Here is a 27,248-nt window from a genome sequence, read left to right on the forward strand (position 1 = left end):
AGGGTGTTGAATATTTTATTTCTTTATGTTTCATGCATGCAAGTAGATTAGACAATCTAATAAAGAAGGATTCATTAAATAAGTTTTAAGTGTTTCCTGATTCACACCCCCCCTCTTTGTCACTTGTTTATCATTAAATTTCCAAAAATTGATGTTAGAGAAATATTCTCCTATTAGATACTTAACACTAGAGAGTAAATATATGAGAAAATGGAGGTGTACAAGTTAGAGAAATCTATTGACAATTAAAAACTAGATCTAAACATGGCTATGGAGCAAGTCAAGAAGCTCAAGGATCAACTCATGTACTCTCTGTAGAGAAGAAATGAATTTTCTATATAGATTAATGATAGTCTCTAAAAACAAGAAGCTATAGAAGATCTACACAAAGAAAGAAGTTTAGAGGAAGCATATGTGGCCATAGAAGATCTACTAGTGAGGAATGCTACTCTACAAGAAGATGTAAGAAAATTGAAAAGAGAACAAGAAAGTCACTTAGTTAGACTTTGTGAAGTCATGGAGAAAATGAAAAAAGATAAAAGTGAAAAAGAACTAATAGATGAAGACAAAAGACTACTTTCTTCAGGGCTAGATGAAAAGACCAATGAAGTTCACCAATTATCTCAAAATCAATCTAACATGACAGATCAACTAGATGATGCAAACCAAGGAATCATCAATCTGAGAGAAGAAAACAAGAGACTCTAGAATGAGCTAAGAGATGAAAAGGAACTAAATGAGAGAATATTAATGCTACAATAAATTTTGAATTAATTATATGAGAAAACTCTAAATAGACCTAGAGGCACAACTAGATTGGGTTACACCAAATAAGGAGAATCATCAGAGTAAGAAGCTCAAAAGAGAAAAAGATCTACATGCAATTATTGTGGAAATTTAGGTCACACATCAAACAAATGTTGGGGAATAATGGAAAATCAAAATTAAATGGAAGTTGCTATAGTTACAATGAGCCTATACACAGAGAAAGTGAATGCAAACATAAACCAAAATTTTAAGGAAATTGCTTTACATATAACAAACAAGGTTAGAAATCCTCTGAGTGTAGAAAAAAGCAATGGAACTTTAGGCCAAGACAAGAAGCATTTATTAGTTGGGACTACAACACATGCTATAGATATTATCTATGTGAAGAATATGGACACATTGGAGCAAATTATGTAAGAACTCACTTCAGAAAAAGGAATCCCACTATAAGATGCTATGTATGCAAAGAACTTAGTCATTTTACAAGAAAATATATGAATTGAGATACTAAAAATTCTAGTGAAGGAAAGACAAATTTTGATGAGATCAAGAATAAAAGGAATCAGTAATGGGTAAGGAAATCTCTAGAGAGCCCTAGTCAAAACTCTAAAGTTATTGACACCCAAGTCAATGAGTTAGGTGAGTCAAGTACCTCTGAGTATGCATCCAAGGAAATCATTGGAGTTGTGAATAAAAATAACATTCTACATCAATTTAAGACATGTAAGGAAGTAATTCAAATTAGTATATTAGATGCACTAGGACAAATGAGAAAACATATTTTAAACCTAGTTGAATCTCAATTATAATCAATTTTTTAGGCATTATTGAGTTATTATTTAGTTATAATTGAGTAAGGTTAGGTTTTATGTGTTGGATACAACTGATTAATTGTGTTTTGTCTTTGATGTTACACAAATGTCATAATCATTGTCAATCAATATATTTCAAGCTCACTCAGGTAGTGAAGATAGTTTTCAGCATCTATTGAGTGTTCTAGTATTTTCTTAGTTCAAAAGGCAGTGTCTACTAAGTTTACTCAGGTGTCGAAGGAAAAGTTGCAAAAAGAAAGTGTTAACTGAGCTCACTTGGGTAATGAAGAAAAGTTGGATGGAACTAGTGCTAACTGAGCTCATTTGATTGCCAAAAGATTTTTGCAAGTTTACAGTGTTAACCAAGCTTTTATTGGTTAAAGAAGGAAATTATTTTACAATTAGTTTCTACTAAGAAGGGTTGGCTAACAAAGGATTTTCTTATTTTGTTGTATTAAGCTTAATTGACTTATCTATTGATTCCAACCAACTAAGGTGATGAATATTGATTATTGTAAGTTGTATTTGAGTCAACTTGACAAAGTGGAAGGTATAAGTATAAGGTCAAGTTGTGGTTTCAAATTGAGAAAAGTATAAGACAATGTGTGAATTATGATGATGTGATTGAAGATCTATTAATGAACAAAGGAAGTGAATTTGAAGGATAAGCATAATATCCTTATGGTGCAGCAAAGCCATATTTGATCATGAAGGATCAAGTAAAAGCCAGAATAGACATCTAAAATTAGAAAATTAGTTGCAGTCAAATTAGGTCATCTCATTGTTACTCTTTAGCCATTGTAGTAGTGATCTAAATCTCCTAAAAGAGTTGGCTTAACAACTATTTGCAAATCCTCTAACAAGGTGGCAATTCCATTGAATTGTTCTCAAGACCTCTAACCAAGCCACTCCTAATAGATTGATTAAATCCTTTAACAGGGTCACACCTAAGAGTGTTTTTTGTAACCTTTAACAAGGTTGGCTCCTAATAGGGCTCACTTTATAATATTGAAAATCAATAACTAGTTTCTATTGGTTTTTTTCTCAAATTGGGTTTCCACATTAAATTTTGGTGTCAAATGTGTTCATGATATTTTCTTTATGTTTTTGCAACTAAGTTAAAGTAATGGTAATCACAAATAACATCTAATGGTTTATATGTTAATCTTTTACCTAGCTAATCTAGTTATTACTGATTTACAACATTATGTGTGTTTACCAAGCTTCAGTAGTATTCAATTTGCATTTTGTACTGACATATAAGGGATCTGGGATTTATTTTTGTAGTAATTGATTCACCCCTCCCCTCTCAGTTACTCCTCTTATATTTCCAACAATTGGTATCAAAGCTTTTGGTGCTTGCAAAGAAGGTTTCAAGGACCTAAGCTAAAGATAAGGATGTCTTACAAAAGAGAGATTCCCAAGTTGAACAGAGACAATTTTGCAGCATGGAAATGACTTATGAGATTACATCTAGCCACCATTAGTGATTCAAGTTTCAAGTATCTTAATGTTGACTATAAGACTCCCACTAGAACATTATTAGTTGAAGATGTTATTAAAAACAAGAATCATAATATCATGATGATTGATATTGCATTTGTTCTCAGTTATGTTGAATTTCATGAGGTAAAAGATTGCAAAACTATTTTTCCAATGTGGAAAAAATTGAAAGATATCTATGGAGGAGATGACAATGTAAGAAGATCCAATGTAGAAAGCCTTAGAGGACAATTTGATCAATTGAAAATGAGAGAGATTGAAAACATTGAAAAATATGTGGAAAGAATCAAGGCCAATGTAAGTGCAATCAAAGTATTTGGAGGAGAAATCAAGGAGAAAACTATTGTAAGTAAAGTAATCAAAATTATTCTTTCCAATTATGCAATTAGAGTATCTGCTATTCATGAAATTAGATGTGATCCAAATAACAAGATAGGTTAACATGCTCTAGTTGGAAGATTAACAGTTTTGAGTTAAACAATTATGATAACTATTTTCCTACTTCAAAGAATATTGAATTTGTATTTAAAGATAAGCTTTCACTCAAAGAAAAGGGTAAAAATTAAAAATCCAATTAGTCAAGAAGTGAAGAAGATGGATCATTAGAAGAAAGTTCAAACAGTGATCTTGAAGTTGTTGAAGCCCTACTTGCAAGGAAGTATTCTAAAGGAAGAGGAAATTACAAAGGTAAAGTTCCTCTTATCTTCTTTTCTTGTGAATAAATTGGTCATATTGTTGCTAGGTGTTCAAACAAGGAAATTAAGGATGAGAAGAAAAGAAATAAGCATAAAGGCAAGAAGGACTCCAAGAACTACAAGAGCTTCAAGGACAAAGGTAAGAAATCTTGTTTCATAGCTAATGATTTTGACAACAATGAATATGAAATGGTATATATTGATGTGGAAGATGAATCTGGTGATGAAGGAGATAAGATGGCACTTATCTCTCATGTTAGCAAAAATAATATATGGATTATTGATAGTGGCTTCTCACATCATATGACTAGTGATAGAACAAAATTTGAGTATATGGAATATTATGATGGAGGTAGTGTAAGATTTGGAAACAATGAACCTTGTAACATAAAAGAAAAAGGATGTATCTTGTTGACTAAAGAACTTGTGTGTGATCATTCTTATTGGGTTAAAGGACTAAAGAATAATCTACTAAGTGTGGAATAGATGAATAACATTAGATTCAAGGTAGAACTGCTGAATGGATAGGCCAAACTATTGGATGGGAAAGGAAATTTGGTTGGTTCTAGCAAGCAAACAAAAGGTAATCCATTTTGTCTTGATCTTAGTGATTGTTCATGTTTTGTTTTTCAAGTAGAGGAAATTTGGTTATGGCACAAAAGGCTATCTCATTTGAACTTTAATAATCTGGTTAAGATAAGCAAACATAAAAGAGTAAGAGGTATCCCTATTTTGAAGAATCCTGACATGGGTCTATGCAAGAATTGCCAAATTGGTAAGATGGGAAAGACAAGCTTCAAAAGAAAAGACTATCAGTCAAAAGAAGTCTTTGAAATTGTTCATACAGTCTTATGTGGACCTATTGGAATAGAGAGTTATAGTGGAGAAAAGTTTTTCATTCTCTTTGTGGATGACTACTTTAGAATGATGATAGTAATGTACCTAAAAGAAAAATCAGAGCCTTCCAAAAATTCAAGTGGTATCTAGCAAGAGTAGAAAAAGAAACTAGAAAGAAGTTGAAGTGCCTAAGATCAGATAGAGGTGGTGAATTCATCTCCCATGAATTCCACAATTTCTTCATTGAAAAAGGAATCAAAAGACACGTATATGCCCTTGGTACACCACAACAGAATGATATAGTAGATAGAAGAAGTAGATCTATCATGGACTATGCAAGAACCCTAATGATTGAAAAGAATGTCAATCTCAAATTACTAGAAGGAAGATATCAACACTATAGTTCATACCTTGAACAAAGTTCAGTTGAAGAAAGATTCAAACAAGACAACTTATCTACTATGGTATGGCTACAAACCTAATGTAACTTACTTGAAACTATTTGGTAGAAAATGTTACATATTGAAAGAATCTAGAAAAGGAAAATTTGATGTAAAAGGTGATGAAGGCATATTTCTAGGATACTACTATAGAAGTAAAGCATATAGATGTTTGAATGTGTTCATTCACAAAATTATAGAGAGTGCACATGTTAATATTGATGAATTTGTAGAAAAGACTAAAAAAGAAAGCAACAAAGAACTTAAATATTACAAAAGATTTGTTTATTATGAACCTAATACCCTTCCAAATCTATTTGAGAGAAAAGAAGCTTCAACTCCCAAATCCCTAGGAATACCAATAGTTATCGAGTTGCAGATAGGGCAACCCAAGCTGCAAGGACTTGAGTCACAATCAAAGGCTACCAAGATAGTTCAAACTAAGACTAATGGAACCAAGTCATAGAAATAAGGACTTGAGCTTGAAACTAAAATTCAAGAAGAAAATGATGGAACTAATTCAATGAACAAGGAGCCTATGTTAGCAAGATAAGTCAGAAGACCTCATGCACCTGATTAGATCACTGGAGACAAATTAGATGGAACAATGACAAGAAGAAAATTAAAAGGTACATGTTTACTTTTTGAATTTGAACTTACAAGTGTTAAAGATGCTCTAGAAAATGAAAGTTGGATTGAAGTAATGAATGAAGAGATAGAACAAATAGAAAAGAACAAAGCTTGGACTCTTGTTCCTAGACCCAAGGATAAAAATGTAATTGGTACAAAATAGATATTTAGAAGTAAGCTGAATGAAGATGGAAAGGTATCAAGAAAAAAAGCAATATTGGTATGCAAAGGTTATTCTCAAGAAGATTTTATTGACTATAGTGAGACTTTTTCTCCAGTGGCAAGACTTGAAGGTGTTAGAACTTTACTAGCATATGCAACACATAGAGGATTCAAAGTGTATCAAATGGATGTTAAATCTACATTCTTGAACAACTAGAAGGTTTTGTAGATCCTAGCAAAGGAGACATGGTTTATAAATTAAACAAAGCATTATATGGTCTTAAGAAAACTCCAAGAGCTTGGTATGAAAGACTCCATAATTACTTGGTACAAATTGGTTTTCAAAGGACTAATGATAACATTTGTATATCAAGGAAGGACTAGATCAGAAGATTGTTTAGCAAAAATATTTGTTGATGATACTCTATTTATAGGAAATGATGATTAACGCAAAGCATTCTCAGAAGAAATGAGTAAAGAATTTGAGATTTCCATGTTTGGTGAAATAAAATTCTTTGTTGGATTGTAGATACAATAGAACAAGAATGGTATCTACATCTCTCAATCTAAGCATATCAAGGAGATACTAAAGAAATTTGGAATGGAAGATTCAAGACTAGTTGGAACACCTATATCTACTAGACATAAGCTTTCCAAAAAAGATGATTCCAAAGAAGTAGATAAGACTACTTATAGATAAATGATTGGAAAATTATAGTATGTAATTCACACAAGGCCTAATATTGCTCTAGCAGTTAGAATAGTGGCAAGATTCTCAACAAATCACAAGGAAAATCACATGATGACAATCAAGAGAATCATGAGGTATCTGAAAGGTACTAAGGACTATGGTTTATGGTATAAACTTGGAGGCAATCTAGACTTGAAAGTATTTATTGATGCTGATTAGGCAAGAATTCTTGATGATAAAAAAAGTACTAGTGGTGGAGCATTCTTTCTTGGTAAAAGACTAGTATCTTGGACAAGCAAGAAGCAAAATTGTACATGTCAATTCACAATAGAGGAAAAATATGTAGCAGCAGTAGTCAATTGTTCTAACATTATTTGGTTCAAACAATTGTTGGAAGGAATGAAGGTAGAAATCAAAGATCCAGTTGTCATATATTGTGATAACACCATTGTGATCAACTTATGAAATCAAGGTTGAAGATCTAACTGAGTCATTCCACTTACCAATTTATGGAGCATTTATTAGGCAATAAAAGTCAATTGTTTTTTATAAAAGAAAAAATTGAGGGTTTATTCTTTCACCATGAACTCAAACTATGTAAAGTGTTTATTCTTTCAACATTTCATTTATGCATTTAGAAATAGAAAATTGTCTAGGTGTTAGGCAGTTATTAGTAGCACAGAGAATAGATGTGATATGTATAGAAAACTCATTGAGAGTTACCTTATGTGTAGTTGAGGAAAGTTGTATGACAATGTCATGATGATGTATATAAGTGCATAAGTGTGTACAAACATAATGACATGAGTTATGATTGAAATTCTAGTATGGGTATTTAACAAAGCAGAACAAAGCATAGAAGTAAATTGAATTGTACGACTTGAGGAATTATTTTGGTAACAAAATAATTACCAAGTAATGATGAGCTGGCTATGTGGATATGATTTCATAAGTTAGTTCATATTATGCCAAACATGTTAAACCATGAAGTTTGACTAAGCAATGAATTTTAAATATGAGAGGTATAAGTAAAGTTCTTATCTTGTAAAGATAAGTGTGCGTGATATGATGAAATATGCGACAAATGTATTGATCTGAAGTTGATGATATGCAAACTACAGTTGATGTATGAGAAGAGCAAGTGCAAAATACAACAAATAGAAACCATTGTATGTATATCTATTCCTGTGAAGAACTAAATTGTATAATTGCATGTTAGGGTAGTGGGCTCTTCTTGCATGCATTATATTTGATCCACCAACTCCTAATAGGGTTAAAGAAAAGCCTAACAAGGTTGGGGCTTTTAACAAGGCCTAGTCCTCTAATAAGGACTTGAGACACTATATGTACTTCACTCCTAATAGGGTAAACATCCTTAGCATGATCCTATTGTTTAGTGAATCATCTAGTGGGTATTGTCTCCACTAGGGTTTTTCCCTGGCCTAGGTTTCCCTAATTAAAATAATGGTGTTATGAATTCTCTATGTGCATAGTTATATTTACTATTCAATATTGTTGGTTTACTTTTATATACAATTTACAAAGTAATTAACAATATTCAATTGTGGGAAAAAGTTTATAGAATATTGATTCACCCCCCCTCTTAGTATTATCTATTTCTAACAATTGGTATCAGAGCCCAATTACTCAAAATAAGTTTAATAGCTTGATTAAGATCCCTATAGCTATGTGATAGTTGAAGATAAACCTTGAAGAAGCTCTTGAGCATATTGACCTTCTTACTGAAGAAAGAGATAACCTGAAAGATAGATATAAAGATGCAAAAGTCTTCATTGGTAAATTAAAAGACACGATTGATGATTTGATATCTAGCAAGGAATCAATTGCCTAGACTAGTGACAATGATGAAGTAGGAAATCTTAAGAAAGAAAATGAGATTTTGAAACATGAATTGAAAATTGTTGAACTTAAGTTGAGTTTAAAGAAAAATAGTTGCAAAAATAAACCTATACTAAAAAATGAGAATGTAGAACTTAGATCCTAGTTAAGTCAAGTTACATCTGAACTAGGTACTATCAAGATTGAGCATGCAAAATTAGAAAAGTACAATATCATTGTGAGAGGAGAATTGACACAAGTTAAGCAACAATTAGAGAAACTTTATTCTAGTATTGAGAAGATAGATCAATAAACATTTCACCAAAGACCTTCTTATGACAAAGCAAGACTTGGATATCTAATTGGGGAGAAATCAGCCAAGAAAGTTGAAATTAGAATAGAACCAAATCTAGTTATTGAATCCCCTAAGGAATATGATCTCAGTAAATTTGAATCAAGCACATCTACTGAAGTATCAAAGAAAGTAGAACTAATTGATTTATCAACAAAATATGATGAACTTAAGAAAATAAAGCAAGTTGATCAACCTTAAGCAAGACAAACCACCCAAGGAAGTAAGATGTGAGTTTAGAGGTAGATGTTTCATATGTAATGAAGTTGGACACATGAAAAGAGATTGTGCAGGTATGTCTTTTAAACCCATTACCAATTTATATTGTTATAATTGTAAGGTTATGGACATAAAGTAGTAGAATGTAAGAAACCCAAGTTTTATGGTAATAATGAAAATAGTAGAAAGTTTAGGAATACTAACCCTATCGGTAATGAAAGAGGAAGATCACATTACAATTCTAATGATGGAGAGAAATATAATAGAGAGAAAAACTAGTTTGTGTGTTACAAGTGTAAAAATCCTAGACACATTGCAAGGAATTGTAGAGCACTTGAGAATCAAAATAGAACTAATTAGAGAAGAAATGCACCTGCATTTCAATTATGTAATAACTTCAGACACACAGTGAGATATTCTAGAATGGAAATAATCAAATTTAATAAGAATGCTAATAATAGAATGAAAAAAAACAAAAATGATAGAAGGAATGATAATGACAGTGACAATAGTCAGAAGGAAGCAATTAAGGAACATGTAGATGAATTCAAGGAAGCATTTGTGATAGCTAAGGACCCATAAAGCTCTTATATAGTTTTGGAGGAACAATATTTCTATGTACCTAATAAAACATTGAAGACATAGATTGTTTGTGACTCATCCTACCTAAACTAACCAGTTTATAAGAGGTAGTGCATCAATTGGCTAGAATTGATGTTAAAGAGAGAGTTGGAAGTTTCATAGTTAACAAAAGTTAAAGGACATAAAGAGAAAGCTATGGTCAAGTGCACAAGTCTAGATATGATCTCAGTAAGCAAGAATTGGGAAAACAAGCTTACTGGTAAACAATGTTAGTATTTGAATTTGTGGTAGATACACATTTAATGTATAGTGTGATTTGAAATGATTTCAAGATCACAAGAAAGATTGTGTGTACCATTTGTTCATGCAAAGTGTCTTGAGTGAATTGAACTCTGAAGAGAAGTTTATGAAGTGCAAAGTTGTAGAATCCCTAAAACATGATTTTTAAGGTATTTTATAGAGCTAATGCTAAGCTTTCTAGTGAATATAGTAGAATTACAATGGCCAATCAAAGCTTTTATCATGTAAGTGATAGACCACAATATGTATTCAAGAAGCATCCATTTGTATCACTTTTGGATGATCCATTGGTTGCATTTTTTGCAAGTTTTGAAGAATGTACTTAATTTTGAGGATATAAGAAGTTATATCCATTGTAAGTTTGAGAGCATAGGAGATGAAGATATTCACAAAGATTTGGGAACCATGTGTAATAGTGACCTATCCATGAAATCTGAGTATGCACACTTGAGCGAGTTCAATCTAGTGAAATATATATTTTATATAGAGTTCGATAATCATGATTGGACCCGAATTATTCTAAGTAGAGTACATAATGATATTTTATGGTTAGGTAATGTGAAGATAGTTATTGAAAATGTACTAATTCATAAGGTCACAAGATTCAGTAATGAGGGATGTAAGCTTGTCAATGAGAAGAATGTAAGGAAAATGGTTGAGACTGTTGGTGTTTGAAAACGTTACCCATTTCCAATTACCCTGATGAGAACAAGATGCATCTAGGGGCAGCTAACTCCCATTATCAACACATCCATTCAGACACCAGGCCAACTATAAGGCATGACCCTTCTTCTACTTCAGGCTCTGCAAAACCTAGGCGGGTAGACCTGTAGATTCTTTATATGGTACCAGCTATCAAAGCATACACTGAATCTATTATGAAGCAGATAAAAAACCCCTAAATATTCTACACTCAACCAGGAATCACAAACATGAAATAGCTAAGAACATAACTCATGAAACTGGCAAGCTAAGTGCGGGTTAACATTGAATAGCTTTCAACATAAAAGGGAAAATTGATTTAATATGTTGATAACAGCAAGACCCAAGTATGAACAACAGAACTTAATGATCCTATCTCTGACCAGTGCCTTATCTATTGGGAAATTAAATGAATCATAACCATACATCTCCTGGAAACCTCAAACGTATCTCTACATTAAGATCCCTGATCTATCTTTCACCTTGTGAATAGACATCTGCTACAGAATGAATCTCATACTCAGAAAATCCTATCATGAAATCTGCAAACCCTATGACAAATATCAAGCAATTACATGGTTCTTTGTTCCATAAGCAAGACATTTTAACCACATACATTTCAAAATGTAATGCAACCTAATTCATGCTCTTTGATCACAAATTAGAAGAAATAACAGAGCCATAATCAGGAGACAAGATTCAAACTGAACTTCAAACTTTTGCTGCACTTTATTTGTTTTCCTTGAAATCAAATACATGAAATGTACAGAAAATAACTCATAGATCACCCAACAGAAAAGAACTATCCTGCAAAACTTAAAATGTTGTTCAATACAAGAAGAAATGCTGAAGAATGGTTTCTCAGTGCAAAAACTGGAACCCCTACAAATGAAGAAAGAAAGAAAGATATAGCAAGAAATGAATTCCCGGATCTGATATGCAATTGCCAGGTGTCCACTTGAAATCCAATCCTCTGTAACTGAATAACTTCTTCCTTATTTCATCCCTTCTGATCTGATTTTGTTTCATCATTAATCTGTAACAAACTTGCAAAATATCCTTGCCTAATGATGAAAACCCTTTACTTGCCAAAATATCTGATAGAAAACCTCGTGTAGCTCAAACTGACTGATACCTGTGCAAAAACCAACTCCAGATTTGGAAAGTTCGTCTTCTCTCGATTTCGGCGATATATAACACTTCATACTTTGATTACCGGAAGCGCCTGAAATTGCCATTTGAAAATGTCCCCTCTGGCTAAAAGTTCATGCCTGCACTTCTTTGAATTTAAATTTCGCAAAATTTAAATATTTCATAAAGTTTAAAACTTTACAAAATGAAACTCCTTTTATTTAAGAAGTAAAATTGCAGGCCAATGTTATGAGAAAATGATAATAAAATATTTAATTTTTTATTACTCTTCACATTTTCCTTGCTCCTTAAAATTGTGGTCAAACCTCTTTTGACCGATGCCACATCATCATCCACCTTGGAACTCATGCCACATCATCATCTGCCAGACTTGCTGCCACGTCAGCCTCGCTATCTCGCTATAGTTAATTAGCGAGCATCTTCCCATGGCGAGGTAACGATGGCCCTCCGATCAGGACACTTGTCATCAATCTAAGCGCATTTGAAATTGGGCACCACATCATCACCCATGCGTGCTCTATCAAAATTTGGCTCTGCCTTATTGATGACGTCGCTGTGGGACCCCCAAGCCTGCGTGAGCTTCTAAAAAGCCGTGTCTTTCAAGACACCTTGTTATGTGAGCATTGGGGTATAAAAAGATGTCAATGAACATCCACGTAATGCATGTGGGACATTGCATTGCCAGTGTTTTCCTTACTCTACGTCTCTCCTTCAAAGGTGCGACTCTCTCACTGCAAATTCGCGGACGGGCTGCCTCTTATGGCCTTGTGTTCTTATTACTTGCGTGATCTTCATGATGGGACGGCTTCCAAATTCGCTCATTCTTCTTGGCAACGTTCTTTTTAGTCACAAGTCTGCTTGTCTTTGCTTTGACCTGCGTGTTCTGTTCATGCTGCTAGCAATTTTTTTTTTTTATGCATGCTACTCTTGGGAATCTTGGATACCACCCCAAGCTTCTTCTGCAGTATAATTTCCAACAGCTGAAGCATCCTCCTCTTGCCTGCGTGGGACTGTTCTATGCGTACATCCTGCTTTGCATTATGTGTGGGGATTCCTCCTTTCACTGCGTGGTCTCTGCTGAGAACTTGTTCAATCTTCCCACTTTTTTCTAATCTGGCAAAATAGACTTGCACCATCTGTTTAAGTATTGAGAATATGTCCATCCTTTCATATTGATAGCAACAATCTGCCAATCATTTTCCCAAAAATTTCAACAACTGCTTGAAGTTGGTCACCTTCTTCATCTGTCCAATTCTTTTTGCATGATATGAACATTGAGACTGCATTGATATCTTGACAAGCACTGTGAAAGTATTTGATTAATGCCCAACATGTTTGAAATCTGTATCTAGTAAGGAAGTCGATTGTTTTGAACAATCATCAAAAGCTTTCTGTCTTCAACTTGCTTCACAATCTGCACCAATGTGTCCTGCAACATATGTGGATGCCAAGCATTTCCAACGAACATAAGGCAGGAAAGATTTAATATTTTCTAGAGAAACTTCTATTTGTGAAATAGCTAAAAACTTCTCATCTAAGTGGTTGGCATCCTCAAAGTTTTACTCAGAACTCAAGAGTCCTGTTGATTGTCGTAATACTTTTCAACATCTTCATTTTTAGGAGGCCCACAATATCTATACATAACCTTGGCATCTGTAGTTTCCTTAAATTTACCTCAGTCTTACCACATAGAAATTCAAAGCTTCCAATAAGGAAATATTAAAAACAAGTTTCATGTAGCCAATCCCCACTTTCCTTGTCAGTGTTACATTTTCACAAATCAATATCACTTTAGAACTCATGGCACCATCAGGACCCAGGGACATTTCATTAATTTGCAACTTGTCAATTTCATGCTAGGAGGCCTGTTGACTGCCTTTAAAAACTGACCCGAACAACTGACCAAGCTCTGAAACTCAGGATCTCTGTTCTCTTTAACATGTTCAACAGGCCTACCAGATCTTGTTGCATGATGACATCAGGGTCAAAAGATATTGACCTCCGAAGTTGCCAACTTAAAATCACCTGCAGATAAACATGTTAGAAAACTGGAAAGTGCGTTTGGAAATGGCCTGGAAAACTGGACAAATGGGCACTTGGGGATCTGGAAACTGGGGCAGTGATTCTCTGTCATGAGGACATTATGGATCTATGATTTAGGGTCATGAAGAATAATTGGGCGCATTTGGAAAGCGTCTAAAATGGGCTACCTGGATTTGCAGGACCGGAAACGATGACAACATAACAATTTTTACAAACAGAATGACCTTGGAAAAGTGTGCAAACGGATTCGTCAAGATTTGAAAAATGACACACTTGGAGTATTTTCAGTATACAACATAGGGAAACAAACCATTTGATCTCATCTATCACGGATCAGGAGATATGATGTCACGAACAAGGGTTCCAATCAATCTGCAAATGCTGACACCAGTGAAAAGTTAGAAATTCCATTTGGAATCGCGTTTGAAAACCACACAAACGGATTCGTCAAGAGTTGAAACTTGAAACATAACAAGTCTTTGACATCAAAAATATAATGCAATAGGAATTTCAACATTTTGGTCAACTGGTCAAAAGTTATAGCACATCAAATAGGGCTTCCCAGAATTATGTGTAAAGTGCATCAGCATGAAAACAGTAACTAACCAACTTTGAGGGATTCAAAACCTAGTCAAACGGACTCAAAATGACTCGAAATCTGAAACATAGGTTTTTAGATATGGATATTAGGTACTCTCAAAGTGGCGAGTTATGATACAATTTTGGATAAAAGATATTCGGGTTCAAACACAGCCTCCTGTCACTGTTTGACACTAGGGCAAAATTGCAAATTTGACAATTGCTTGAAACAGGACTTCGTCAAATGACTTAGAAACTCAATTTAACTTCACGAAACACTTAGGCATGTTGAATGGAAAGTGCTAGAAGCATAAAACACCTCATAGGGTTCAAAGGTACAGCCGGGTACATAGGCTTCACAAAGCATTTATAGGCCTCAAAATTCGGACTACACTTTTGAGCGCCAACAGAGACAAACCTAAATACTAGGTTTGATGGAAGAAATATGAAGGTAGACTTGATTCAAGACTAAGGGGTAAAGCTATTAAGTAAGATATTAGGGTAAAAGTTCAACTATGGATCAAGAGTTAAATCAGTACTAGCTGAATTTTTACATGTAAGTTATGTAATGGAAATTCAATGAAAAAGTTAATCTATGTGAGATTATCATATTGTAATTGTTGGACAACATTGCCAAAGTGAAGAAAACAAAGAGCACAATTTTTAGATTTGAGTCCCTACTGACTCATTTTTTTTTCTATGGTACAAGGAAGTTTCCTAGAATAACAAATTGGGATAGCAATGAGTGTGCAATGAAGATGGTGACTCAATGCTATAGATCAAAGTTGGAGAATGTTAGAGATAATGACATTGATAGAATGATGAAAAATTTCCAATCAGAGATGAAACAAAGGCATAGGACACCTCCCTCAATGGTAGAGAAATATAAGGATGAGATATGCTTCATGGTGGAGATAGATAACACCTTTATGGAAGCTGTGGTTCCAAGGGTTAATTTGATTGAACCCATGTGATATAAGATGAGAACTAAGCTCATAGAAGGGTATGCGTAGATCATACTCCAATCTGAGAAGGACACAGAGTGCCCTAGATGGGGAACCTATAAGGAGAAAATTAGAATAGTTCATTCTGAACTACACAACAAGGAAATAATGAAGAAAGTGGAAAAGGTGATAGATTTCCATCCTCAAAGAATTTTACATGACTAGAGAGGAATTTAATGAAGTCAAATGCATTGCAATGGAAATGAAAGAAACTTGATAGTTCTAAGTGATTGCAATGACTCCAATTCCTATAGCAAGACCTTTAGAAGTTGTATCGGTGGCACAACCATGTGTGCAGGCCCCTATTACACCATATGTAGTAGTTGTGCAAGTGCAACCTACAAGGAAAAGAAGTGATTAGCCAAGGAAGAAACCAGAGGTGGAATCACCTACAACACAAAGGAAATCTGAGAGATTGGTAAAGGTGAAGAAAGAACTTGCTCCTTTACCAAAGAAAAGGGTTAAGTAGACCACCAATGGACCAGGAAAGATAAGGAAAATAATGCAAGTTAGTGAATCTAATAGTTTTGAGGATGAAGCTGGGGATAGACTAGTAGTGCAAGACATGTAGGAAGGGAAAGCAATAGCTAGAAAGAAGGTATGAAAACAAAAGGTAGAGAACCTAAATATGAAAATAATTAATGATGATTTTTTTATAGTTAAATAAGTATTATAATTTGTATAGTAATATGGATAAAAGGTAGTTAGAAAATACCATTGCAAGAAACATGATTTTGAGGAATAAGAAGTTTTAGAATATTTAGAATAAGATACCTAAAGATCTATATATTAGGCTAATAAACAAGAGGAAGAGAGTATTAGAAGAAGATTTGAATTTGAGGATCACTATGATAAATAAACTATGTGATATTGACTCTAAGAAGGACTCAAACAAAATTTTGAAGGGTATCGATCCATTGTTGACGAACAAAAAAAGAGAAATTCTTTTGATGGGAGGCAATTATGAGGATGTCAGGAAGGAGACATAAAAGAAAATTATTAAATTCATGACTACAATGCCTAAGGTGAGTGTGCAGTCAAAGCCTAATAGCCTAGTGTATGTGGAAGCACACACACCATCCAATAATGAGGGAGAAGAAAAAGAGAAACAACAGGCATAGTCACCACCACATATTGTTATGGGTTCTAAATCCATGTAACTGGATAGTACACACATAGCTATAGACACAAAGGAGAATCCTTTTGCAAGATATGGAACAAATATTGTTGGTAATATCAATAATATAACAGCTTACTCTAGCTTTGATGAAGATGAAGAAGAGAAGAAGAAACAAACAAAGAGGTTAGCAAAGGTGAAGAGGCTAGAAGAAGAGGATTAAAAAAAAAGAGAGAGGAGGAGAAACAACAAGTAGGATAAGACAAGAAGAAAGAAGAAGAGGAAAGGAAGAAAGTTCAAAAAGATGATAGGAAAGAAGTAGAAATATTGGAAAAAAGAGAAGAATAAAGCTAAGGAAGAGAAGAAGAAGGTAGAATTGAAATTAGTTACACCTATTCCTATAGTAATTCCAATCATAGCAGCAACAATAGCAACAATATCAGTAACATGAAATGATGATGATGATCAAAAAGGTTTAATGAGCTTACTGAGCAATTTTTTTGTAAAGAACAAATCTATAAAATCTTTGGAGAAGACATTGACTAAAGTGTTGGATATAATGCAGAAGATAGTTACTACAACTATAGCCAATCTAGACTTGCAAGTAAAGGCAAAGGAGTTGGTGAAGATCTTTGATGAAGATTTCAAAAATCTAACAGAAGTAGCTTCAACCCAAGCACATAAAAAGCATGATGCATCATTGTTTGATTCAGTATGTACCAATGTGAGAAATGACTTGAAAGCTCTTGATGGAAGTATCAAGGAACTTATAAAATAGATTAATGAAGAGAAGATGTTATATGGATAGTGTATGATGTCATACAAATACCTAACTAACTTTGAGAGTCACATTAAGGGTAAGATGAGTGAACTTGAATCATGCATTGTGAAGTTACTACTCCCAAAGATAAGCATTGAAAACTATAGAAAAAAAGTTAAAAAGATCCATAGTGTGATCAGAGGCTTGAAATTTGACAAGGAGAAGGTAGCAAATAGATTCTCTAGTCTTAGAGAAATTTTTTCAGCTAAGTTGAATACATTGTAGAGGTAGTTGGAGGAATGTCTTGTAGTAAAGACTTCCTATGACAAGTTTGCATATACTAACTTGAGTGCAGTTCAAGTGGCATTCTATGCACTATGCACACTAATCAATATTTCTAATTTACTAAAGGAGAACTAGAGAAGGAAGTAGATAGGATAAAACCTATTTATGCATATTGTATTTCTAGATTGATAAGATGATCAGCAATAGGTCACTTAGTTTTGGATATAGTTTTTGACACCTTTGTCATTGATGTCAAAGGGGGAGTAATATGTAGAAGGAAAATTGTATGTATTGTATATGTATGGGGGAGTACATTTATGTACTTATGTATCAATGTATAAAAATATAAGGAATGTATTGATCCATTAAAACATGAATAAAATTGTTATGTTTTAAAAGAAAGTTTTGTGTAGTTACTTTTATTTATTTTGATTATGTATGACACCATTTTGGGACTAGGCCAATTTTCCCAAATGTTTCCATCAATGCCAAAGGGGGGGATTGTTGTAAATATGGCTAGATAGGTGTATCAAGTGTTTTCATTTATGGAAACATATATTCAACATTTCATGTGTGTATTTAGAGATAGAAAGTTGTCTAAGTGTTAGACAATTTGTAGCAACACAAAGAACATATGTGATGTGTACAAATGACTCATTGAGAGTTAGCTTATGCATAGCTGAGGAAAGATCTATGAAAACATCATGATGATGTATACAATTGCAAAGGTGTGTACAGATAGTATGACACAAGTTATGATTGAAATACTAGTACAATACTAGTACAAGTATTTAACAGAGCATAGTAGTAAATTGGATTGTACGACTTGAGAAAATATTTTGGTAACAAAATAATTAGTAAGTTATAATGAGCCAATTATGTGGATATTACTCCATAAGTTACTTCATATTATGCCAAGTGTATGAACGCATGAAGGTCAAATAAGAAGAAAATTATGAATATGAGAGGTATAAGTAAAGATCTTATCTTGTGAAGATAAGTATGCATGATATGATGAATAGTGCGTGATATGTTGAACAATGTGATATATGATGAACTATGTGATAAATGTATGATCTTTGTGATATTTTTGATTGATTTGAAGTTGATGATATGCAAACTACATATAATGTATGATTAGAGCAAGTGTGAAATAGAATAGACATAAAGTTTTGTATGTATATCTATTCTTGTGAAGAATTGAATTGTATAATTGCATGTTAGGGTAGTGGGCTCTTCTTGCATACATTATATTTGATCCATTAACTCCTAATAGAGTTGAGGCTTCTAACAAGGACTTGAGAAACTATATGTACTTCATAGACTCTTAACAAGGTCAATAGTGTTAACAAGATCCTATTGTTTAGTGAACCATCTAGTGGGTATCATCCCCACTATGATTTTCCCTTGACCAGGGTTTTCCTCATTAACAAATAATGATGTTATAAGTTCTTTATGTGCATGGTTATATTTATTTTTCATAATTGTTGGTTTCCTTTCATATGCAAGTTACAAAGTAATTAATAAATTTTTAGTTGTAGGAAAAATTTTGTAGAATACTAATTCATCCTCCCCCCCACCCCCCCCCCCCCCCCCCCCGCCCCCCAGTATTATCTATTCCTAATAGAGTGATTTTGAACCCCCAAGTTCTCTAAGAGTGAAATTTTTTGAGAAAATTTGTAGGAAAGGTCATCTCAATCACGAAGAAATATGGCAGCTACATCAAGAAGGAAGGTAAGGGTTATGAAATGTTGGTGAAGAATGTAGTTTGTGAAGCACTTCAATTCAAATTATATCTTGCAATTTCTAAAAGAAAGGATGCTAGAGTAACACACTCGACCACCCACCTAAGGTAATTCTAATTCAAGATAGAAGGAAATTGTATCACTATTAAATTCAAGAATTATGTACTTTTGAGCTAGATTAGGCATATAATGTGTTGTTTGAGAATGGAGATTTGAAACTCGAACACAAGCACTTGGGAAAAAAGGGTTTGACCCACATTGTACACATGCTAAGGAATTTTAAAATAAAATATATTAGGTACATCCTAAGTAGGGTTCATGATATGTCTTTCTAGTTAGAAAAATTAGTTAAGACTACAAAAAAGATGATTCACTAAGTAACAAGTTATCCTATGTTGGATAGACCTAAGACAACAAAATCCCTAGCTGAATGGGATGGAAGATGTATGAAGCTAAAAAATGTTATTGATATGGAAATAAAATTTGGAATCCATGTTATTCTCCCACAAAATATATAGTTCAAGAAAACATAATAGTGTTCCTTGTGAGGCAATTGACCTAGCATACAAGGTAGTTCAGAAAAACTTGTCATTTGACATTAACAAGTTATAGCTCAGCCAAAGCAACAAGAATATGGAGAGCATCTTAGCCTCCAAGAATAATTCATGTATGTTTGGCTCAACATTTATCTATTTATTTTTATATGTGCAAAATATCTTCCCATCCAAGGGGAATGTTATATGGAGCAAAATAAAAACCTGTGGTATACCAAATCAATGATTTCATTTGTGAAATGGGTGAAATTTTTGATAGCATCATGGATTCATACTTTGAGAATCTAAAAAAGAGAACCTAATAAAGAAGGATTCATTAAAGAAATTTTAAATGGTTCCTGATTTAGTGCCCCCCCCTCTCTCCATCACTTGTGTATCATTACATTTCCAAAACATACTGACTTATGTGGAACTATTGGCATTCAAAGCTATTGTGGAGAGACATATTTTCATTCTATTTGTTGATGACTACTCTAGAATGATGACTATGATGTTTCTTAAAGATAAATTTGATGCTTTTCAGTTATTTAAGTGGTATTTTACTAGGGTTAAAAAGGAGACTAGAAAGATTCTGAAATGTGTGAGATTTGATAGAGATTGAGAATTAATTTCCAATAATTTTAACATATTATGCAATGAAAAAGGAATTTAAAAGACCAATGTCATCACCTAGGACCCTTCCTTAAAATGGAATAACTGAAAGGAGAAATATATCAATCATTGATTTGGCTAGAACATTGATGATGGAAAAGAATGTGTTACATAAATATTGGAGAGAAGTTGGAAGTATAGTTGTTTATACTTTGAACAATGTGCAAGTCAAGAAAGGTAAAAATGTTATACCTTTTAAATTATGGTATTGGTATCCACCTAATGTGAAGTATTTTAAAGTTTTTGAAAGAAATTTTTATATGCTTAAGGATAATAGAAATTGAAAACTTGATGTTAAAAGTAATGAAGGCATATTGCTAGGTTTTGCTACTAAGAAAAAAGCTTATAAGTTTTTGAACTCTAACATGAAAAATTATGGAAAGTGCAAATGTGAAAGTTGATCAATATGCAGAAAAGAATGAAGTTGAATGCAAGAAATAACCTAAAGAGTATAGTACATTCATATATGTGAATGAAGGTTCTCCTTACACCCCACTTGAGAAAGAGAACAAAGATGCAAGTCAACAACAAACTAGGAATGTCAAGTTGTAATAGCCAATTATTAAGTAGTAGGTTGTGGGTAATGAGCAATAGAAAAATGATGTCAAGTCATAGATAGAAGGAATCAAATGTCAAGAAGACTATGTCGAGCAAGCAGAACATAAACCTAAACCTAAACAAGAGAGAGAAAATAAACTTGAAATCATTTTTCAAGACAAATCTGTAGAAGAACAAAGAAGAAAATAACTTGCAATAGTAAAATATGTGAGAAGACATCATGTACCTAAGAAAATTAGTGGAGACAAATAATCTAGTGTTATGAAAAGAAAGATACTTAGAAGTGAGACTTGTTTACTTTGTGAGTTTAAGCCCAAATCAATGAACGATGATTTTGAGAATAAGGATTGCATACAGGTAATGAATGAAGAAATTGAGAAGATAGTGAAGAATAAAATATAGACATTGGTACCTAGACCAAAAGACAAAAATGTTATTGTAACAAAGTGGGTATTTAGAAATAAAGTGAATGAAAAAGGTGAAGTCATAAGGAACAAGGCTAGACTAGTATGCAAAGGATACACACAAGAAGAATAAATTGACTATGGGGAGATATTTTCCCTTATTTCAAGAATATAAGGAGCTAGAATACTACTTGTATATTCTTCTTCTAAAGGATTTAAGGTTTATAAGTTAAATGTCAAATCTACATTTATGATTGTGATACTTGAAGAATAAGTGTACATAGAGAAGCTTAAAGTACTTTTTGACCCTAGCAAGAAGATCATGGTTTATAAGCTACACAAGGCTTTATATGGTTTGAAGTAAGCCCAAAGAGCATTATATGAGAGAATACAAAATTATCTAGTGAAGATTGATTTTGCTAGAATTAATGGTAACCATAAACCTATTAGCATAAATTTTGATGATACTACATTGGGGGAGTATCCTAAGCATTGTAGAGTATTGATATGTTGCATTCATGACTATATTTATCATTGATGTCAACAAAATAGTAATTTTGTTAATACTGGAAGAATAAAAGTTAACCAATCTTAGTATGTGCAGGAGTTGAGGAAGTTTTAGATGATTCACAATAGAGGACATGTTCCTGAGGTTGTCCTAATGACATGGTTCAAAGGACTAATTCTGATTCAATGTTGATTTGAAGTTACACCTATTTTACTAGAAGTAGTGGAGCATTGGAAAGTCTATGATAAACTTATAGAGAAGAAAGCACCAGCTCAAGAAGAGGATATAAAACTTTGGAAGTCTATGTTAAGGACTATATACAAAATAGATGATGAGGAAGAAGTCAAGAAATTGCTAAACAAGTTGGCACCCTACTTGAGGAACAAGACAAGAACATTTCTATTTATGTTGGGTGAGAATAATACAATAAGGAGTGAAATAGCTATATCTATCAGTTAGATGATGACAGAGTCAAAGGAAAGACGTACACCAACACCTAAAACTTTAGAAGTGTTAATCAGTGGTGATACTATGCATATTGACCAGATCAATGTTACCATCACCATTGATGACACTAACCCTTTTAAAAGTTTTAATCAGCTTGAATCTCAGGCTAAGGTTATTCAAGATTAGTTGAAACAAATTGAAGAAGAAAAGAGGTAGAGGCATAAAAGAGAAAGATAGAAGAAGCCAAGAAAAAATTTCTCAAAGAAGAAATGAAAAGGAGAGTAGAGGAAGTAAAGAAGAAAAGAGTAGCGGAGGAAGAAAAGAAAGAGAAGAAAAGAAAAGAAAAAAAGGAGAAAAAGAAAGAAGAGAGAAGAGTCAAGAAGGTAGTAGAGAAGAAGCAAAAGGAAGATGAAACTAAACCATCTAGTTCATCCACTCCACTTTTGCTTGCTAGCCTAACAGGTCATGATGATGATCAAATTCACTTGATCTCATCTTTGACAAACTTGGTTGAGAAAAATAGAAAAGTAAAGAGCTTACAAAGAAACTTAATGGAGGTAACTAGTAGATTACACAATTCTCTAGCAATCAAGCATATCAAGGCAGATCCTAAATAGAGGGCACAAGTAGTGTTAAAGTCTTTTGATGAAGAATTTACAAATTTTTTGAGTGTTGTAGAGTTCAAGGCCTAGATTTCTCTTGATGCTAATCTATTTAGCACCATTTGTCAGAAAATCAAGAATGATTTGCAAATTCTCGATACTTGTATCAAGGAACTTTAGAGTCATCAAAAAGATGGAAAGCTATTGTACATTAAGTGTACTTTATCTCATAAGTTGACCAAGGATTTTGATAGCAAGATTAAAGGAAAGATGAGTGAGCTAGAACCTCTAATAAGCTAGATACAACAACCTTCCAACAAAGTTGATGACTTTGAAGGACAAGTGGCCAGTGTTCACAGTGATACCTAGAAATTGGAACTTGAGAAAGAATAAATTTTGAAGAGATTATCAAGATTTAGAGAGTCCATTTCTTTGAAGATATCAACTATTGAGAGATAGTTGGAGGAATGTGTCAAAGCTAAGGACACCTATTCAAATTTCTTATACTTTGATCTCAATGTAGTTGAGATTACATCATATATCCTATGTGAAATTATCATTTTTTTCTAAAACAACCAGGAACACTTGGGTAAAAGGTTTGAATAGTCTCAAGGAAAATTTTAATGATTGCATGAAGATGTTATTAGCTTAAGGCAAATGAACATAGTTTTTGATAGAAGATGAATAGTTTTGAGAATTTTTGACATTCCAACCTTTGTCATTGATATCAAAGGGGGAGAAGATCCATAAGAAAATTATAAGGCAAGGTATGAAATCATATCAAAAGGGGGAGCATGTGTAAGATGGATTAGTTGTAAAAGATGACTAATGTATGGATACTGTAATATTTTTGACAAGTTTTTGATACTTAGCCAATTTTCCATATTTTTCTGCCATCAATGCCAAAGCGGGAGATTTTTGACAATTGGCTAATGAAGATATGTAGTTTTTGTAATTTATGGCAATATATGATGTACATGCTCATAGAAAACCATGGAAATAAGGATACTTCACTTTTGGTACTCAAAAAATTGTCTAAGTATGAAATTGGTTTACAACAGTGTATTGTTTTGTATGTAACTTGTTACTAATGTCATATTATGACTAACAAGGTTACATGGAGGAAGATGGAGGTATTTTGGACATGTGGCTAATGGTGTGTGCAAAAATACTAATTCTAACACTTGTTATTCAAGTTTTAGTGAAAGTAGTTCTATGATTATCAGTCAAGAACAAAGAGCAGTATTTAATGTATAACTTGTTTATATGATATTATTTCTAGAAAAAAGGTTAAATGTAGATGGTATACATATTTATGATGATGTGTGCAACCTTAGATATCAATATAGACTTTATGGATAAAAGATATTCAAGATTTACCGAATATCAAAATTGGAGGTAAAGGAATTATTTTGTTTACAAAATAATTACTTGACTAATGAGGACCAACATCCTAGATGTTTACTCTAAGTTGGAAAAGTGTATTTTGGTCTTGGCTAACCCAGCAAAAATTTGTGAAAAGGCATGGCATTTATGCAAAGGACATCTTGTGAATTTATGTGTGTAGCAGTGTGCAATTGTATCATTATAAGTGATATGCAAACATTTGTGAAGTGATATATGCAAAGTTTTGAGAACTTGATTTTGTGGTCCAAGATCCAGTTGAGGTCAGAGATTGGTCAAGAAAGAAGTTACAATACCTATATACCTAAGGACTAATTACTTTCTTACTGACCTCTTCTTGTAATTGAAAGTGCATGTTTGGGTAGTGAGCTCTTCTTGCATCTATTGTACTACAACTCCTAACATGGATTCAAAGTCTTCTAAAAGGGACTCTCTTTACTAAATTTTCTCATTGACTCCTAACAAGGTCCATCCTTTAACAAGGAACATATATATTGGTATATTATCTTGTGGGCATCATCTCCACCAGGGTTTTCCCTTGGCCAAGGTTTCCCTAGTTAACAAAATATGGTGTTATGAGTTAACTTTGTGCGTGGTTGTTGTTACTATTCAACATTGCTTGTTTACTTTCTTATGTATGATTCAAAGTAATAAATCATATCCAACTGGTGACTAAAGTTTGTAGATTACTGATTCACCCCCGTCCCCCACAATAATTCCTTTTCTAATAGATAATTGATACTGGATGTTCACATCACATGACTGGTGATATGAATAAATTTGTTAAATTCAAAAATGATGATGGAGGTATTGTTAGAGTTGGTAATAATGTAGCCCATCATATTATAGGGATTGGATCTATTACTCTTGATGGTAAAACTAACATTGATGATGTTTACTTTGTTGATGGTTTGAAACAAAATTTGTTGAGTGTTGGATAGTTGGTAGACAAGGAATATCTATTATAGTTCATAGAGAAGACTTGCACTATCAAAGACAAAGATGCTAAGCTAATTTCTATTGGAGCCAGATCTAGAGGTAATGCATTTCAGTTGAATCCTACTAAAATAACATGTTTGGTTGTAAAGGTTGATAACAATTGGTTATGGTATAGAATTTTCTACCATATGAACTTTGATAATATTGTGAAAGTTAGGATTACATTTGCAACAAGAGATCTATCTAAGATTATTAAGCCTACTAATGTTATCTACAAGGAATGTATTTTGGCTAAGTAGAGAAAAGTGTCTTTTTCTAGCAAGAAGTTCTCTACTATAGAGAAATTGGAGATTTTTCACATAGATCTGAGTGGTCCCACAAGAACCAGAGGATTTTATGGTGAAAGTTATTTTATGATTTTCGTTGATGATTTCACTAGAATGATGTGGGTAGCATTTCTTAAAAAGAAGTCTGAAGCTTTTGAGAAATTTAAGATATTCAAGAATAGAGTTGAAAATGACTTCGATGTTAAGGTTAAGTGTTTAAGATTAGATACAGGAGGAGAGTTCACCTCTAGAGATTTCAAGATGTTCTACAAAGAGAATGGAATCAAAAGACAATTATATTCACCTAGAACACCCAAACATAATGGGATTGCTGAAAGAAGGAACAAGTCAGTAGTAGAAGCAAAAAGAGTGATGTTATTTGAGAATGATGTCTCAAAGACATTATTGAGAGAAGTAGTTAAAACTACAAGACACCTTATTAGTTATGGTTTGGTCACTCACCATTAGTCAAGTATTTCAGAATATTTGGAAGTAAGTGTTACATAAAGAGAGATGATGATATAGGTAAGTTTGATCCTAGAAGTGATGAAAGTATGTTTCTTGGTTACTCTTTGAAAAGAAAATCATATAGATGCTTCAACTATAGAACTAAGACATGAAAAGTTTGTTACTAAAGAAAAGATGGTAGATTATGATTTTGATGAAGAAGGGGATAATTTTGGATTTGTTAGAAAAAATTTTGAAGTTCTTTTTGAGACCAAAAATGATTTGCAAAATAAAGTATTTGTTGAGCATAGAGAAGAACAAAGATTTGAACCTAGTGAAGAGATCAATGTTGAGCTATCAATTCCTACTTATAGTAGAAAATTGACAAAGAATCACCCTCCAAAGAAAATAATTGGGAGTAAGAATAAAGGTGTGATGACAAGGGATGAAGTAAATAAGGAATTGTGTCTAATTTCTCCAGTGGAACCTAAGATCACTAATGAGGCATGTAAGGATGATCACTAGATGCAAGCCATGAAAGAAGAACTATATTAGATTGTGAAGAATGAAATATGGGAATTAGTTCCTAGACCTAAAGACAAGAATGTGATAGAAACCAAATGGGTATTAAGAAATAAGATGAATGACCAAGGACAAGTTGTGAGAAACAAGGCCAAACTTATTTGCAAAGGTTACTCATAGCTAGAATGCGTAGATTATGAAGAAAGCTATGCACCTTTGGAAAGAATGGAAGCAATAAGAATGTTCTTGGCTTATGTAGCAAACAAGGATTTTAAATTTTATTAGATGGATGTCAAGTCAGCTTTTCTAAATGAAGAAATTGAAGAAGAAGCATGCATTGAGCAACCTGGTGCATTCCCTTTGACATAAGATAAATGTTTTGTATGCAAAATAAAGAAAGCATTGTATGGCATGAAGCAAGCACCTAGAACCTAGTATGCAAGGTTGGACTAGTATTTATCAGAGTTTGGATTTATTAAAGGTAAAATAGATGGTAATTTGTACTTGAGGAAAATTGATGATGGTCTATTTATCATTGTAATATTTGTGGATGACAATATTTGGAGGAAATGATGAAGAAAATGACAATTTTTTTGAAGAGATGAAAAATGAATTTGAAATGAGCATGATAGGAGAAATAAAGTTTTTCCTAGGATTATAGTTTGCATA

Source organism: Cupressus sempervirens, chromosome 3 (assembly GCF_028749045.1).
Source record: "Cupressus sempervirens isolate cs-2001-9-10 chromosome 3, ASM2874904v1, whole genome shotgun sequence".
Taxonomy (NCBI): Eukaryota; Viridiplantae; Streptophyta; class Pinopsida; order Cupressales; family Cupressaceae; genus Cupressus; species Cupressus sempervirens.